Below are 15,644 nucleotides of genomic sequence, written 5' to 3'. Positions count from 1 at the left end.
AGAAATTGTACTGGTTTTTATTTAGAAAAAATCAGAAAACTCATGATCGAAAGAATCTAATGCCTCAATCTTGAAAAAGGAACTATAATACATATATACAAGTCTTTTTGAGACACTGGATTGCACAGTTTTCACTCAGGAGCCATTTGTTGTACTCCAGTTCTCCAGGCGTTTTTGGATCCTTCAATCCAGTCATTTAAATGTGGTGCTCTCTGAAGCAGTTCCTGTCTAACTGCAAGCATAGTCCCACATCACATTCCTTGCACTTCCATGGGGTACTCCTTTTGCATCGTATGCAACTCTGTGAAAGGTCTTGAGTATCACTCACAGGAACAGGCAGATGATTACATCTCTCTCGAGCTGCCATCCAGGGGAACACCTGTGAGCGGAGCTGCTAGCAGCTCCTGAAATTTTTTCCGTGTCATGAGCTTATCATGGTGGATGGCACACATCTCTTTGTGTAAAATGAAGCTGTTGGTCACTGCAATGTCCAGGAAGTGCTGGAAAATGGTCACATATGACTTGTTTTATGGGGCACCGACTTTGTTCTGAGCATCTTGTTGGAGGTGTCAAGTCCCCCCATGTACTTATTGTACAGCTACAGCAGCGACCACTGCCCCGGCCCCTCTGAGATGGTGTTGTGTTCAATGTAGATGGCCCATTTGCTTCTTCATAGATAACTGGAGTAAGCCACACTGAAAAAAAAAAAAAGGCAGCATGTATTACAAACTCACTATATATGTACATAAAAATACTTTTCATTATGAAGCAATTAGTAAGAGAAAATTTGTACAAATAATATATAAATGTATAATATAATAAATAACTATAATCATAATACAATAAAATAATAAAAATAAAGCCTGCAGTTACTTACATTTGCATACACACAATCACACACACATACATGCACCTACACACACACGCAAATATACAGATATAGACATAAAAACAAAGTCACGCAAGCGCGTACACGCACACATTTGCATACACATCATAGACTGTATAAGATACACAGATACACACAAACAGATATACACACACACAAAGATATACACATGCACACATTAGCAGTAGCACACACAAACACACATAAACATATGCACACATGCATACACTTACACAAACATACATATAACGTTACACATACACGCACACATTCGCATACACACACACGCACCTTTACTTACACACACACACACACACAGAGAGATATGTCCATGCACTTACATACACAATTATGTATGCATGCACACGCACCCATACACATAACGCTAACGTTACATAAGCAAATATGAATGCATGCATGCACATACGCACTTACACGTGTGTGCAACGCACATATAAGTGTGTGAAACAGTGTTTTTTCGAACAGAAACACGGAGTCTGACTATTTTATTCATTTCTCATCGATTCATCAGAAAGAAACAAATAAATAAGCTTCACTTACCAATCCACGACTGGATCAAAACCAGTACACCTCCTCAACGTCTGAATAGACTCCGGGTCCGATGAATCATGTTCAGTCTCTTCCCAGGTGTAATCAGAGATCAAATCAATCGCCTCCTCTCGTGTAAAACCTTTTTTCGCCATGTTTTTGTTCGTTTTTGTTTATATTTCACACTCTCAAACTTTCAAACCTGCTGCGCTCCGTATCTCCCGCTTCAACTCCGCCCTTTCCCCTCTCCCCGAAAGCTGCTGTGATTTGCTGCTGGAAAGCATGCAGTTACCGTATTAAGCTGTATATTGTCTTAAAGCGCAAGCTGTCTTCTATCAGATGCAATTCGATTTTTTTTCATAGTGCAAACGGTTGCTGAGTTATGAAAACATTAATACCGCATGGTAAATTGTGTCGGCGCCGACACGTTCGGTTTTAAAGGGTTAATTACTCGCCCTCAAGTCAATTCGATGGAAAACCATGCATAGTTTTTTTTTATTTTTAATGGATTTTTTTTTTGTATAGTTTGTCCAAGGTTTTTTATTTGAAGTAGGTTTTTTTTTTTATTGTATAAAAATAGAATTAGAATTAATTTAGATACTAATTATACACTATTTGCTTAAAGTTGTCTTGTGTTTGATGTGAAATAAATCCAATAGTTTAAGATTATTTTAAGTTTGTACAACTCATTCATCCTGCGAGAAGACTTGTACTGACAAATGATGACTTCTCACTGGTGATACCAGATGGTTTTAGAAGACAATTACTCCTCGTCGCTTCCTGTCGTTTCAAAGAATAGTGCAACGGAGAACACAAGTATAAAATTATCTCCATAATGAATATGCAAAATGTTGTTACAGTGCAAACTTCAAAACACAGGAAATAATCATTTATTACAAATTATTCTGATTTCTTGGATGCATTTTTAGAATACTTCTCCCATCAACTGGTCACAATGCACAACACTGCCACGGACTCATGTAAACAAGTATGGATGAGAAGTGCTCACTTCTGACAACAGGTGTTGCTGAACAGCAGAAATGCAGCCATTACCCTGGAAACCCCAGAAACAATGCAGCTGCAGCGCTACTTTCTGAAACCCATTTAAATGATTTAAACAGCCATTCATATTTGTGTATTCACTATGGTGCTCATCATAGCGCCAAATATTTAGACTTAATAGGCTATTTATTTTCAGTCATTTTTACGTTTTAATCTGGACTACAACATGCCCTACATTTGTTTGAAATTCTTTGTTTTGATTCTTTATTGTTCAGTCAAACTTTACATGAAGGCTCCATTAGATTACATTAGTTAATTTGTTAGTAAAAAATAAACTGCCCATGAAAAATTATTCTAAACATTAATCAATCTTAGTTAATTTCAATATTTAATGAGATCTTATTGTAAAGCGTTACCTATTGGTCTGTATTCTTTTGCACTTTAATCTGTGGGAAATTATTTTACTTTTATAAATTTTTTTGTATATTGCTTTATTGTATTTGAAAAGTTCAGTTTATTTTTGTTATAAGAAAAAAGTTATTAAACATTTTATACTTTGACAACACTTTTTTTTCAACTGTTTCAATACCGTGATAAAACCATTAGCAATTAATCGCAACATGAAAATTTGATACCGTCACATGCCTACCCCCATCCAACTACACCAACATTTTCACATTTGTGATACTTTTTAATGTAATTTTAAAGTTTATTGCTATGGTAGCCAACATACTCATTTCATAAAGCTAGCTTTTTTTATGTTAGCATATTCATCAGACAATAATAACACCATTTGGAATGTGTAAAATCAGCAGAATTTGAATTCCGGGTGAAAATAAATGAGAACAAAGGCACAGAGTTGTGTTAGGCTATTTTTATTCCATTGCAGTCTCTTTACAGTCAGTACAATCATAAAAATAGACTTGTGTGATTATAATTATAATGCTTCTATTTAATTGAGGTCTGTCTGTTTGGCGCGCATGCGTGAGGTGGTGCTTGTTCATTGAAGTTTAGCGGAGAATCCCAGAACAGAAAGCTCATGCACTTTTGACAGAAAAATCTAAATATTTCCAGGGCTTTCTAACATTTACAGATGGAGGATATACTTGTGATATGGAAGTTATGCATTCAGGAAGACTGCACATCTCAAACGCATTAAACAGTGTGAGTAGCCTGTGTCTTTCTGTCTGAGCATATGACGGGCTGAGCCGCGTAAACTACTGCGAAACGAAACTATAAACTTATCAGTCTCTAAAGGCCTTAATATGAAGCTTGTCACATGTTAAGAACAAATTGGATTAACCACTTTCTCTGCAGCAGCTCAGTCTGTGTCCTCGCTATATTTTCAGATGCACTCATATCAAATTGCCGTATATCGATATAAACGGTATTGCCTCATATTGAATCGCTTATGAAGAAAATATAGATATATTGTACACACTTGATATACCGCCCAGCCCTGTGCTAGCCTTTGCAAATAAACACTCCACTATTAGTACAAGCCCATTACCTTTACAGAAAATGCACTCTGTTTAAAAGTCAGTACAGCCAATTAAAAATAACTCCTGGTACCATCGCATCATTATAGGGTGGTTGTGTACACACACTGCTATCACACATTAATATCCAAGCAACATGTGAAGGTGAATTTTGCATAATAGGTCCACTTTAAGTAAAACACTGGGGCAATGTTGGTTTTCTCCGTTGGCCAGTGACATAATATAAGCATTTGTTTTTTAATACACGCTTGTTTTGAAATGGGCTGGGCGGGTTATATGACGCGTGCTGTTTTCTGTGCTGCGGAACACACACAAAGCGCATCCACAAAAGCTTACCTCTTATAGCTCTCTCTATAATTCTGTTTATTTGTCAATTCGAATGTGTATCAAAATATCCTATAAATTCCAATCGAAAATCTGACTTTGAAAATAAGTCCTCTGTGTAAAATAAGTAAAATAAGTCCTCTGTGACATCTTAACATCTCAGCACTCTAAATAGACATAGGCTCATTTAGCCTATAAATAGACCAACGCACCAATAAAAACAAGTCTTTTTTTAACAAATTAAATTAAGATAAATTTTAAATTAGGATAAGGATGGGCATTTGACAATAACGAAATTAAGATAAAGGCTCCTCCAGATTTGCTTCACCACCAGCAGCTGACATTTAATAAAAGAATAATGCCAACATTAGTGTAAATACTCTGTCCACATTATGCATTTAAGACTCAATGAATATTTAGTTATCATTTGAAAAATCTTTTCTCACAGAGATTAGACTAAGCCTACATGTTTTTGTGGAGGAAAATTATTGAATCCACTGTAGATGGCTTCAGCGCATTCCTGATGGTGCGTCATTATTCACTCATTATTCTCATTATAAACATGATCTCAACTAGGGCTGCAACTAACGATTATTTTGATAATCGATTAATCTGTCGATTATTTTTACGATTAATCGATTCATCTTTATGTACTTATATTTTAGTTTTGCCCATTTTTTCCAATTAAATTATTAACAAAGGGTCTTTATCATTCAAGATAGACTTTTAGAGATTTTAACCATTTTGCATTGTCATATCCTCATCAAAAATATACCTGGAGTTTTGTTGTATTATGTGTTAGTAATCCTTTGTCAAACTCTTCTGCAATCAAAACACTGACCCATACTCTAGCAAATTCCACAAGGAGATTTCAAATAATGTTTTCACCATGGCACTCCTTAGGGCTCCTAAAGTAGTTTAATATCCCGAACAAAGCTTAAGGAATCTTTCAGAAAATATTTTCACGAAGAATAAGAATAAAACAGAATAAATTTGCAATACATTGCATTTTATTATTTTTTTCCTGTAAACACACAACTTATACCTGGGAAACAGCTTTATAGCTTATGCTGTGAAATTGTAAACAATCCTTCGAATAAAGTGCTAGTGGCATGAAACCTGAATGGAAGTCACATTTTAAAGTAAAATCCATCAGAAGGTTGTCCAGAAAAATACTTCAAGCACTTCAAATACATTTAAACCTTTACCTCTCTCATTCAGTCATAATTAGGGTGCAAGACTGAATTAGGAACTGGTAAACGACAAACTGATCACAGAAAATGTTTGTAAGTCTTTAAATGTTAACTGTTAAAAAGCAATGTTATTAGTTTTTACGACTAAACATTTGCAAACAACATTGTACAGGAGAATCTGCACAAATAAGTCTTAAACAGTCAAACAGTTCAGTAGTGCAGAGTTTACAGGTTACTCTTCTTTTTTGAAGGCTCAAAGTAAAGTTCTCCCACACTTTGGATGACTTCGTTGGATTAGTTTTATCTTCCACTTTTTTCTTTTTTTTTTTCTTTCTCAAGCTTACTCCACTGCCGTCTGTCTCCACCATCTCGCTGAATGCTGCAGACGCAGTTCGGGAAGCATGTGACATAAAACGAGGCCAGCTATTGACTATTTGCTACTTCTGCTGTACTGGCTGAATAAAACCTGCGGTGGCTCATTACTGCCACACTTTGGTCATCGCAGATTTAAAATATGCACAAAATGAGCCGTTTACGGCAAATAAAAGTTGTTTAGCAACTAATCGATGACTAAATTAGTTGACAACTACTTTAATAATAGATTTTAATCGATTAAATTGATTAGTTGTTTCAGCTCTTATCTCAACTTTTCCACACCTCAGACTTTGCTTTAGTTGCTGGTGCAACCAAAACATAATCGCCAGGGGCAAGCCTCTGTTACACCTACTCAGCATCCATTTTCGCATCTTTCTCGCAGTAATCGAAACACATGACATGACAACCCATCATGCGACACTGTAGCTGACGGCTGCATGGTTACGACTATGCTGCCTCTGTCACCCGGATGCCCTGCTGTGGAGGAGCTGCAGCTGGAACCGAACAATGTACTGGACTCCCTGAGCTAATTGCATACAAAGCCATACCTACAGCCCTTTTCTTACTGTCCTCAATTAAAGTTTGGATGGGTCTCAAATTCTGAAAACTTGTCAACCTAACTATTTCCCTGCATTTATCACATGTGAATCCCTCATTGCCAACAGAGAGAGCTAAGGCATACATATGGCAAGCAGTGCAAAAACAATAGCAGAAGTAGCTATTACTCAGGGTGATTGAAGAATGATTCTGACTTACCAACGTTGATGAAAAAATGGTGCGAGAGAGAAGACGTAATAGACGCAAATAGAAACGTTAAAAAAAAATATTCAGTTAAAATGTCTAAAATACATTCAAACATGGTTATCTGGTTTTAATTCTAATTACTAAAGTTCTATCATTAATAATTGATTATCTCAGTGGTGTGAATCATTTTGTTAAAGGTCCCATGACATGAAAATTTCACTTTCTGAGGTTTTTTAACATTAATATGACTCCCCCTAGCATGTATGTGGTCCCCAAGTTTCTAAAAATTTAGTTAAACTTAAAAGTGTAAATCGAGATTTTACTATCTTTCTCTGCCTTTGAAAAAACAGAAGCTCAAACGGGCTGATCTGGAATCTCCTCTTTGTGACGTTGTAAAGAGAAATGTTACCTCCCCTTTCTCTGCTTTGCCTGCCCAAATATTTACATATAATTCAGTCTCAATGTCAGCAAAGGCGTAACAAACAGACTTTTATGATATGGATTCGACAGCACCGGCACAAACAGTGAGTAACAGTGTTTATTAATGCCTGATCTGTGATCAGTGATTTCTGATGTGTAGTTAATCATTCAAGTTCACACACTTTCTTTCTAAATCGTTTAATACTGTTTATGCATCAGTGAATCAAGCCAGTGACTAAACGATCAACTTCACGTTGTTTCTCTTAGTAGCATGAAACAAATCTGTTATTTAAATTGTGATTTAACTACAGAGAGCGATCAAAGAACGCTCCCTTTTTTTCGGAGCTCTCACACATCGCGAGTATATATATTATCTGCACACTTGCCTAAACTGCCGTTACAATGAATGACGCTGTTATGCTGCACAACGGAGCTCTTACTGTATTCATGTGTTTGCTGTTAGTTGTGGTGAAAGCATTTTGTGAGAGAAAACGTCTTGCAATAATGACGAGATGACTGCATTCACGCGACTGCATTCACACTCAATGCTGCTCATCACTGCAGCCTTTCATGTGATGGGAAAAGATCGAACAAATAATTATATAATCAACAAATCCACGATTCGTTAATCTCGACCGCTGTCGTATATATATATATTTGAGAGGGGTCCACATGTAATACGCATTTCAAATGCAAAGATGTCAGCCAATCACAACAGTTGTCGTTTCCTCGGAGTCTCACAGCAGACACGCCCCTTCAAACAGAGCATTCAAGCCAGAGGGCTAATATCAGGATATAAAAAATGCTTTTTATTTTTAAATTTTAAATGTAAAAATCATACTAACAATATAAGTACACCTAAGGAAACATTAAAAAGCATTTAAAGAAAAGGAAATAATCCATGTCATGGGACCTTTAACTTTGTGGTTATGAGACGCGTCACTCTCACGATAAATTGCTTTACAGATCTATCGCTTTTGCTGCTCAGAAATATTCATGCAATCATGCAGCACATCACAACACAGAAGATCTGCACTCCGGCGTGGCTAGCACTCACACTCACTGATCTATATATAACTAAACTGCGCTCTTGCCCACCTCTTCCAACTGAGCCTGTGACTGCTAAACAGAACGATCACACTAGTCAAACGAAACAGGCTTTGGGGGTCAAACGTGCTCCGGCACGGATAGAATTGCCTAGTGTGAGCACACCTTAATTATTTTCCCGAATTCTGCACACACCTGCCCATCTAGTGTTCCCCGCGATCGTGCAGCTTTCTAAAAAGAAGGTGCATGTTATAATCTTATGATCGAGGCTCTGGACTTTAAGCATAACTTGTTTTTCTATAACAAACTATTAAATATTTTCTATAAAAACATTTATGTCCTGGCCGGTCCGTAGAGGGTTTGTGAGCACAGAACGCTGTTTAGAGTCCCAGCTTCAGAGGAGACAACAGAGCAGAGGATTTATTCATTTACTATATAGTGCTGCTGCCACACAGATCTAAAATCAATTTATTTAGCAATTTATTTCCCAGCTGTTTACCTTCACAGACATGTACAGACTGTTTTTGTAGCTCGTGTGTTTTTTAACGTAAACTTGTGTGTAATTGAGAACTTAGTTTAGTACTCACTAGGGATAGGGACACTATATTTTATGTATTGCACTGTATTTTACTTTATTATGCCGGTATCAAATTTTCCTGTTGCGGTTAATTGATTATGCTTTTATCACGGTATACGGTATTATCACGGTATTGCCATTTTGTTTTAAAAAAAAGTGGTCATAAAACAGCATAACAGGTTAAATAACTTTTTTTCTTATAACAAAAATAACAAAATTATTAAAACAATAAAGCATTACAGAAAAATATATAAAAGTTAACTGTTTTACACATTAAGGTGCAAAAGAACTATAAAAACCAATAGGTATCACTTTACAATAAGACCTCATTAGTTAACCTTAGTTAATGCATTAACATTCAAGGCAAGGCAAGTTTATTTATATAGCACATTTCGTACACAATGGTAATTCAAAAAGAAAGGAAAAAAAAGTAATGAAGAAAAATAGTCACAAAAGTAAAACAAGCAATTTAAGAACTTGAAAATGAAAATGATAAAAAAATTGACTTAAAATGAATTTAAGACTAAAAAATAGAAAATGATTTTACATAATACAGTGCAGTACATAAAATATAGTGTAATCAGTTCGGACATCGCATAGTGCTCATTAAATAAATGCACAGCTAAACAATGAACAATAGATACATTTACTATAGAAGTTAGTAATCTTTGTTAAAAAATCTTAGTCTTAGTTCATGTTAGCTCATTAAATAACACAGTTGCAACTTTCAATTTTAACAATGTGTTATTAAATATTGGAATACCTAAGATTAATGAATGTTCAGAATATTTTTTTCATTGGCAGTTTAACTAATAAAGCCATAATGTAAAGTGTGAATGAACAATACAAGATCAAAACACTTTCAAACAATATCTAGGGCATTTGTAGCCCAGATAAAAAAAATTTAAAAAAAGAATGTTTGAAGATAAATATCCTATTAAGTCTAAATATTTCGGTATTTGGCTCTGTAATAAACACCGTAGGGAAAACACAAATCTGAATGGTTATTTAAAATTATTTAAATATGGTTTAGAAAGTAACAGCTGCTTTTTTTTTTTACTGTGTTTACAGGGTAAGGGCTGCATTTAGAGTGCTGTCAGAGAGTGAATGTGCTTTCATTCAGCGTGTCTCTCATGTTCCTCCATGTGCTTCTCATACGTGATTGTTTACATCAGAGTGCATGCGCTCTTTCAAGCAGCATACAGCGATGTTGTGCATTTTAAGCAGCTGATGGGAATACTATTCTTAAAATGCATTCCAAATTCTGAATAATTTGTAATGTATATTTATTCACTGTATTTAGAAGTGCCCACGATAACAATATTGTGCATATTAATCACCGCAATACATCACATTACCGAATACCGGCACAATCTAGTACTCGCATGCTGTTTCTGTCCATTTGCATCGTGGGATCCTGTACCTTCTCCCAGAAGGTAAAAGTTCGTAACTGGAGTAAAGTACATGGGATGGGTCACTTAGGATACTTTTAGCCTCTTTCAAAGTACAAAGTTCAAAAAGAGACTGGATGCTGGGATAGTCTTTTAGCCCGATCAGTTTCATAGCAGTTCGTATGATACCTTGTATCTTTGTCTTAGATATTACATAGAGGTTTCCTTACCAAGTAGACAAGCCATATCTGATGACACTTTCTAACACAGATTGATTAAAAAAAGCAGCATAATTTTTCTATCAACATCATAAAACCACAATCTGTGAAGGAAATATAATCTTTGTAAAAAATCGTTCATAGACCCAATGAGCATGTGTGTCCCATGTAAGGGATTTATCTATATACACACCTAGGTACTTGTAAGATTGCACCTGTGCTAGGGCTGGGCGATATGGAGCAAAAAATATATCTTGATACATTTTGCTATATCTCGATATACAATATATAGATCTCGATATCTTTACAGGAAAAATAACCCCCCAAAAACTACTTTAAAATCAAATATGCCAAATATTACATGTTTAGGGCCCTATGAAATGTTTTATATTTTTCTTCACCATATGTTTTATTGATATCTAATTCTGTGTTTAAGCAAGTGTAATTATTTAAATGCATAAAAACAACTTAATATGTTAAATTGAAATGTTTTTTCCCCTCTGAAATTCTGTGTTCATTTTTCTGGTTATCAAATGAAGGCATAAAACATTCATTTAATTTATCTTTTAATTATTTTAAGTTAAGCAAACTTTATTTTTTGGTAAACAAAGGGGATTTACTATGAAAAATAATACATGGAAAAAATGTAATTATTCCTTAAATTATGTTCGTTTCATTTTAATAGTAGTAGTAGTAGGCTACGAACATTCTGCTGAACAATAGGCTAGTAATAGATTTCTGGCAAATACTTTTATTTTGACTGGTTTACCGTTACAGTTCTGTGTATGTGATACTACAGTCTATGATGTGATATGACGCTAGTTTTACTCAAATCAAACGGTCAGATACTCATGCATTGACTCTCAGTGCAGTTCTGGAGATGTTGTTTGTGTGTTCACATCCTCATTTAATGAGAGGACAGAAGCTGAAATCAACGCGACCGCCACGCGTGCTTCCGGGTGTGTAATAAAACGAAGAAGCGCTTCTGCTCCATTCATTAACACAGACACGCAGAACATGCAGGATTCATATTTAAATAGATTTTCCGGCTTAATATTTACAGATATCCATATCGCGATTTGATGTGAGTGCAATGACCTACTTTTGATTAATTCATTTAAAATTTGACAAATTCAGTGACATTCCACGTTAAACTGTAAATTCCGTTTTTATGACTGGATTCTGCGATTCTGTCCGCGTTTTCTGCATCGTGGAAATCATAGGACCCTACAGGAGACATCTGCCTGCTGTTCGCCTGACACTTTAAAACCGATGTGTCTCCATATAATGGAGCCAGTTGGCTTTTTTGATACTAGTCCTGCAGCCTCCGGTCTGGTTGCGGACGCCACCATGTTTATGAGACAACACGCGAAGGGAGGGGTAACAAAATCAAGGAGGCGGGGGCGAGCACAGCACAGAGAAGACAAACAAGCAAAGTGGCGGAATCAGAATTAAATATAAACAATATATCGATATATACGATATGTCACAATCCATATCGTGTTTAAAAAATATCTCTATATATTTTAAATATCGAGATATCGCCCACCCCTAACCGGTGCTATTTCCTGATTGTGAACAAATACTGCCGTATGCTCTCCGATAACTTAAGGGTCAAAGATGATCTCCTGTGTTTTCTTAGTGTTCACTTTCAGGAAATTAGCATCACACCAGTTAATAAAGGAGGTAATCTCAGAATAATAGAGAGAGAGTCTTGCTTTTTTAATAAACTTAGAATAGCTGTATCATATCATCAGAATATTTCAGAATGAAGTTCTGTGGGTGCTTGTTAGAGCACTCATTAGTGTACAGTGTAAAGAGAACTGGTGAGCTGACACAGCCCTGAGGAACACCAGTACTACTGTATTTTACTTGAGACAGACTATCATTTACTTTGACTCTCTGAGATTTATCTGTTAAAAAAAGAATAGTACCACTGTATGAGGTAGGAGCTGTAATGACGCAGCTGTATTCTGGAAAGAGGGTGGGGAGAAGCAGCTCATTTGCATTTAAGGACACGGGCCTTAAAAACAGTGTGTTTTTGCTTCCACTCAAAAAGGACATTTTCAAAATTATATAATAGCCTGGGAGATGTATAAAAAAAAAAAAAGAAATTACATCTCGATATTGTCAATTTACGATATTTATGTATCTTGATATATTTTCATTTGCATTTAAATAATAATAAATTATTCCCATAAAAAAAAAACAATTTAGATTAAACAGCTAATTTAAGCAGTTAAAATCTAGACCAAGTGATCACTTAAAAAAAAAAGAAAGAAAAAAAAAAAAAAAATTAAATGAACACGTGTAGGCCTGTACGTAACTGAAGCAGTGCAAAACAAGTACAGAAAGTGCATTGCATACAACTTTTTAGTGCATGCAATTCACAATTTAAACTAAGCAACTGGGATAAGTATTTTTAATATTTTATAAATAAATTAATATTTTTATATATAAATGAATACCAGAGACTTTTGCACTCTCTGTCTATATTATGAAAACTGGTAAATATAACAGTGAAATTCCCTAATAGTAATTCCAAATGGCCATCGTCTTTGTTTCTCTATTCCAGCATTTCCCAAACTTTTTTTCCTGCACACCCCCTTCTATGTCCCAACCAGGTTGGCGCAGCCCCAATCCCCACTTAAAAAAAAAAAAAAAAAAACGCAACAAAGCTTTCTTTTATCGCTATATAAAGAGTCATGTTTAATCATGCGCAAATAACCAGAACATGCATGACAATAAAAAATCAACAAAGTTTCAATATAATGCCACAAAGCTACGCACAAGCTTCCACTTTTAAGAGGACGATTGACAGACACAGGCTCAGTAACGGAAAGCACAAAAAAGAAACATTGCAGCCGCGTAAAAGAAACATTGCTGCAATAGGCTAGGCCTATTAAATGACCATGGAGCTAGCAGCAGCATCATCTCAACCCGCGGCCCATCACGAATTCAAATGCGGCCCAACATGCTGAACACAATTAATGTTTTTTTTTTTTCAGTTTTACAATTAGGTTTTTTTTACATTAATTTAAAAATGTACTTAAGAAATATAAGCTATAGCCTAATGTTTTTTACGTACAATTGTTTCATATATTATTTTCAGACATGAGCAGACCTACTCACAGCATTTAATGAACACAAGTGCGCACTTTGGCAGAATTCAATTCAAATAGTCATCAACAGCCATTAGTTCGGTAAAATTGAGCATCAGAATGGACAAATTTGTTTTTAAGGGAGAAAAAAAAAAAATGTGGAAAATGCCAGCGAATGAACGCATAGAAAAAGTCAGAGTATCAGTAGTGAAGGAGAGTGTTGGATTTTCGGTTTGCCCCGCAACTTACTTGAAGAAGTTCAGGCAAATAGAAACACCATATACTACGTAGCAATCATCTTTAATTGAAGAAATGTGGCAAAACATCTCTAATATTATTAAATTCAAAAGTGCTTTCCATATTTGGATCAACATAGGCTACATTTGTGAACGCACATTTTCTGCAATGTCGCAGGTCAAGTTATGCTCCAGTGCGCGTCTTACAGACTGCATCTAAAGCCTATGTTAAACTTTCCGCGTCCGCAGGGAGACCGTTATGGACCGCTAGGTAGGCGTGACGTAAACATTGTCATGGGAGAGTGTGTGCGGATGCTCTGAGAGGACGAGCGCGTGCCTCCCACTTTTTATGACTGCGCGGACAAGTGCGCGTGGTCAGTAGGCTTCAAAAGCACAATTGCACATGTGGAGGCAGTGTGAAGAAGCCCATTGCTACTCGAACCTGTGCAATCCGTCAATAAAAGAATGTAAAGACAGTCAGATGTGCAGTAATTCTGGGCAACTGTTTGTTCACATGTTTGGTGCAGAGCCGACCATCAGCGTGCGCTTTCGGAAGTATAAATGGAAGAAGTCTGCGTCCGTGCTGGCCGTGTCCGCGTCTGGATTGCTCATGCGGAAAGTATAACTAACACAGGCTTTACAATTGCAACTTCATTGTGTGGTTACTCCTTTCGAGCTGAATCTAGCTCCCGACAGCATCAGGTGTTTTATTTATATGGGGAGTATAATTATTTATGTAAATGAATGTAATCGATTAGATATCATAATATTTATGCTATAATATTATAAATCAGGTTGGTTTGTATTGGTGACGTAATATGTAAATGATATGCGTGCGGCCCGCGAGACTTGCACTTGGACCACAGTGCGCCCGGTGGAAAAAAAAAGGTTGAGAACCACTATAACACAACGGTTATGGAAATTAGAATGACAGTACATTTAATTCAATTGCAATGAAGTTACAAACGATCCACATCATTAAAGAAAATAAGCTCTGAAATAGATAAAATAAATAAAAACAAGGATCAATCTGAAACTTTTCAATTGCGAAAATTAAATTAGCCTACACACGATCCACAACATAATTAAGTTGCAAAGATCATAGGCTCAAACGTAAAATAAAATAAGAGGATGCATCTGTAACTTTTCGAGTGCAGCGCAAAAGCCGCTCAGCCTGGAGCGAAAGATTTTCTCAAGATTTTTTCTTCGCTCATTTTCTTTCTCTATTCTCTTCGTCTCTGTTGCCTCCAAATCCTCACTCTCTCTTGGCCCCTCTCCTCCTGACTAACAATTTATCATAAGATGTCCCACTTGACAGTTTCCCTGATTCAGCAAGTTAAGCATATTTATAATATATATTATGGAATAAATGAAACGAGTTGGCACACATATAGCCTAGCCTGCAGTAGTACATTAAAAGAACAGTTCGTAGAAGACAGCATCGGTCTTCTACGTTTCCATCGAAAACTAATAAATTATAGTCTTTTTTTAATTTAAAATAAAAGCGATTACAAAGGAAATGTTTACTGTTCATGTTTTTATTGTATGGAAAAATCCCACTTAAACAGACCGCCATTCAATTTTTCCTCTCGCCCACCCCCTGGTGGCAACTCACACTTTGGGAATCCATGCTATATTTAAACATCAGCAGTCAAGTAAGTGTATTTATTCAACGATCACAATCGCAAACAATACAGTCGAGATCTCATGACAGAACACAGACAGGATGAACGATGCTTTCATTAGATCGCTAAACTCCAGCTTAGTGTTTTCAGATCATCGTCGGTGGCGCTTCTGTATTGAGTAAGCATGTGCCCATGGTTGCCAGATTGCTTAAAATAAGCAAACACCAGGCAGAAAAATGTATCCTTGTAACAGCGAAGCTCTGATTCTGGGATTTAAACTCTTGGTATCTGGCAACAGCTCTCATGAAACTTCTCGCAGTAGAGGAGTGTAGAACAGTCTAGTTACATGTTCCTTTTTTGGACGTTCGGCGTGTTCTTTAGGGAAAGTATGCTTGAATTTGAAATATTCGATATTCCTGATATTTTTTTTATTTTACATCGTCGTCAAAATTAT

General features: G+C 36.0%; 1 protein-coding gene across 1 annotated transcript in view; it reads left to right on the top strand.

Annotated features, from left to right (window-relative positions):
* Window positions 1-15,644, top strand: part of cwc25 (CWC25 spliceosome associated protein homolog) — a 53,711-nt gene that overhangs the window by 24,288 nt on the left and 13,779 nt on the right. The window lies entirely within an intron of this gene.

Source organism: Carassius carassius, chromosome 12 (genome assembly GCF_963082965.1).
Source record: "Carassius carassius chromosome 12, fCarCar2.1, whole genome shotgun sequence".
In the NCBI taxonomy this organism is placed as follows: domain Eukaryota; kingdom Metazoa; phylum Chordata; class Actinopteri; order Cypriniformes; family Cyprinidae; genus Carassius; species Carassius carassius.
This window is presented reverse-complemented; position numbering and strand designations above follow the sequence as displayed.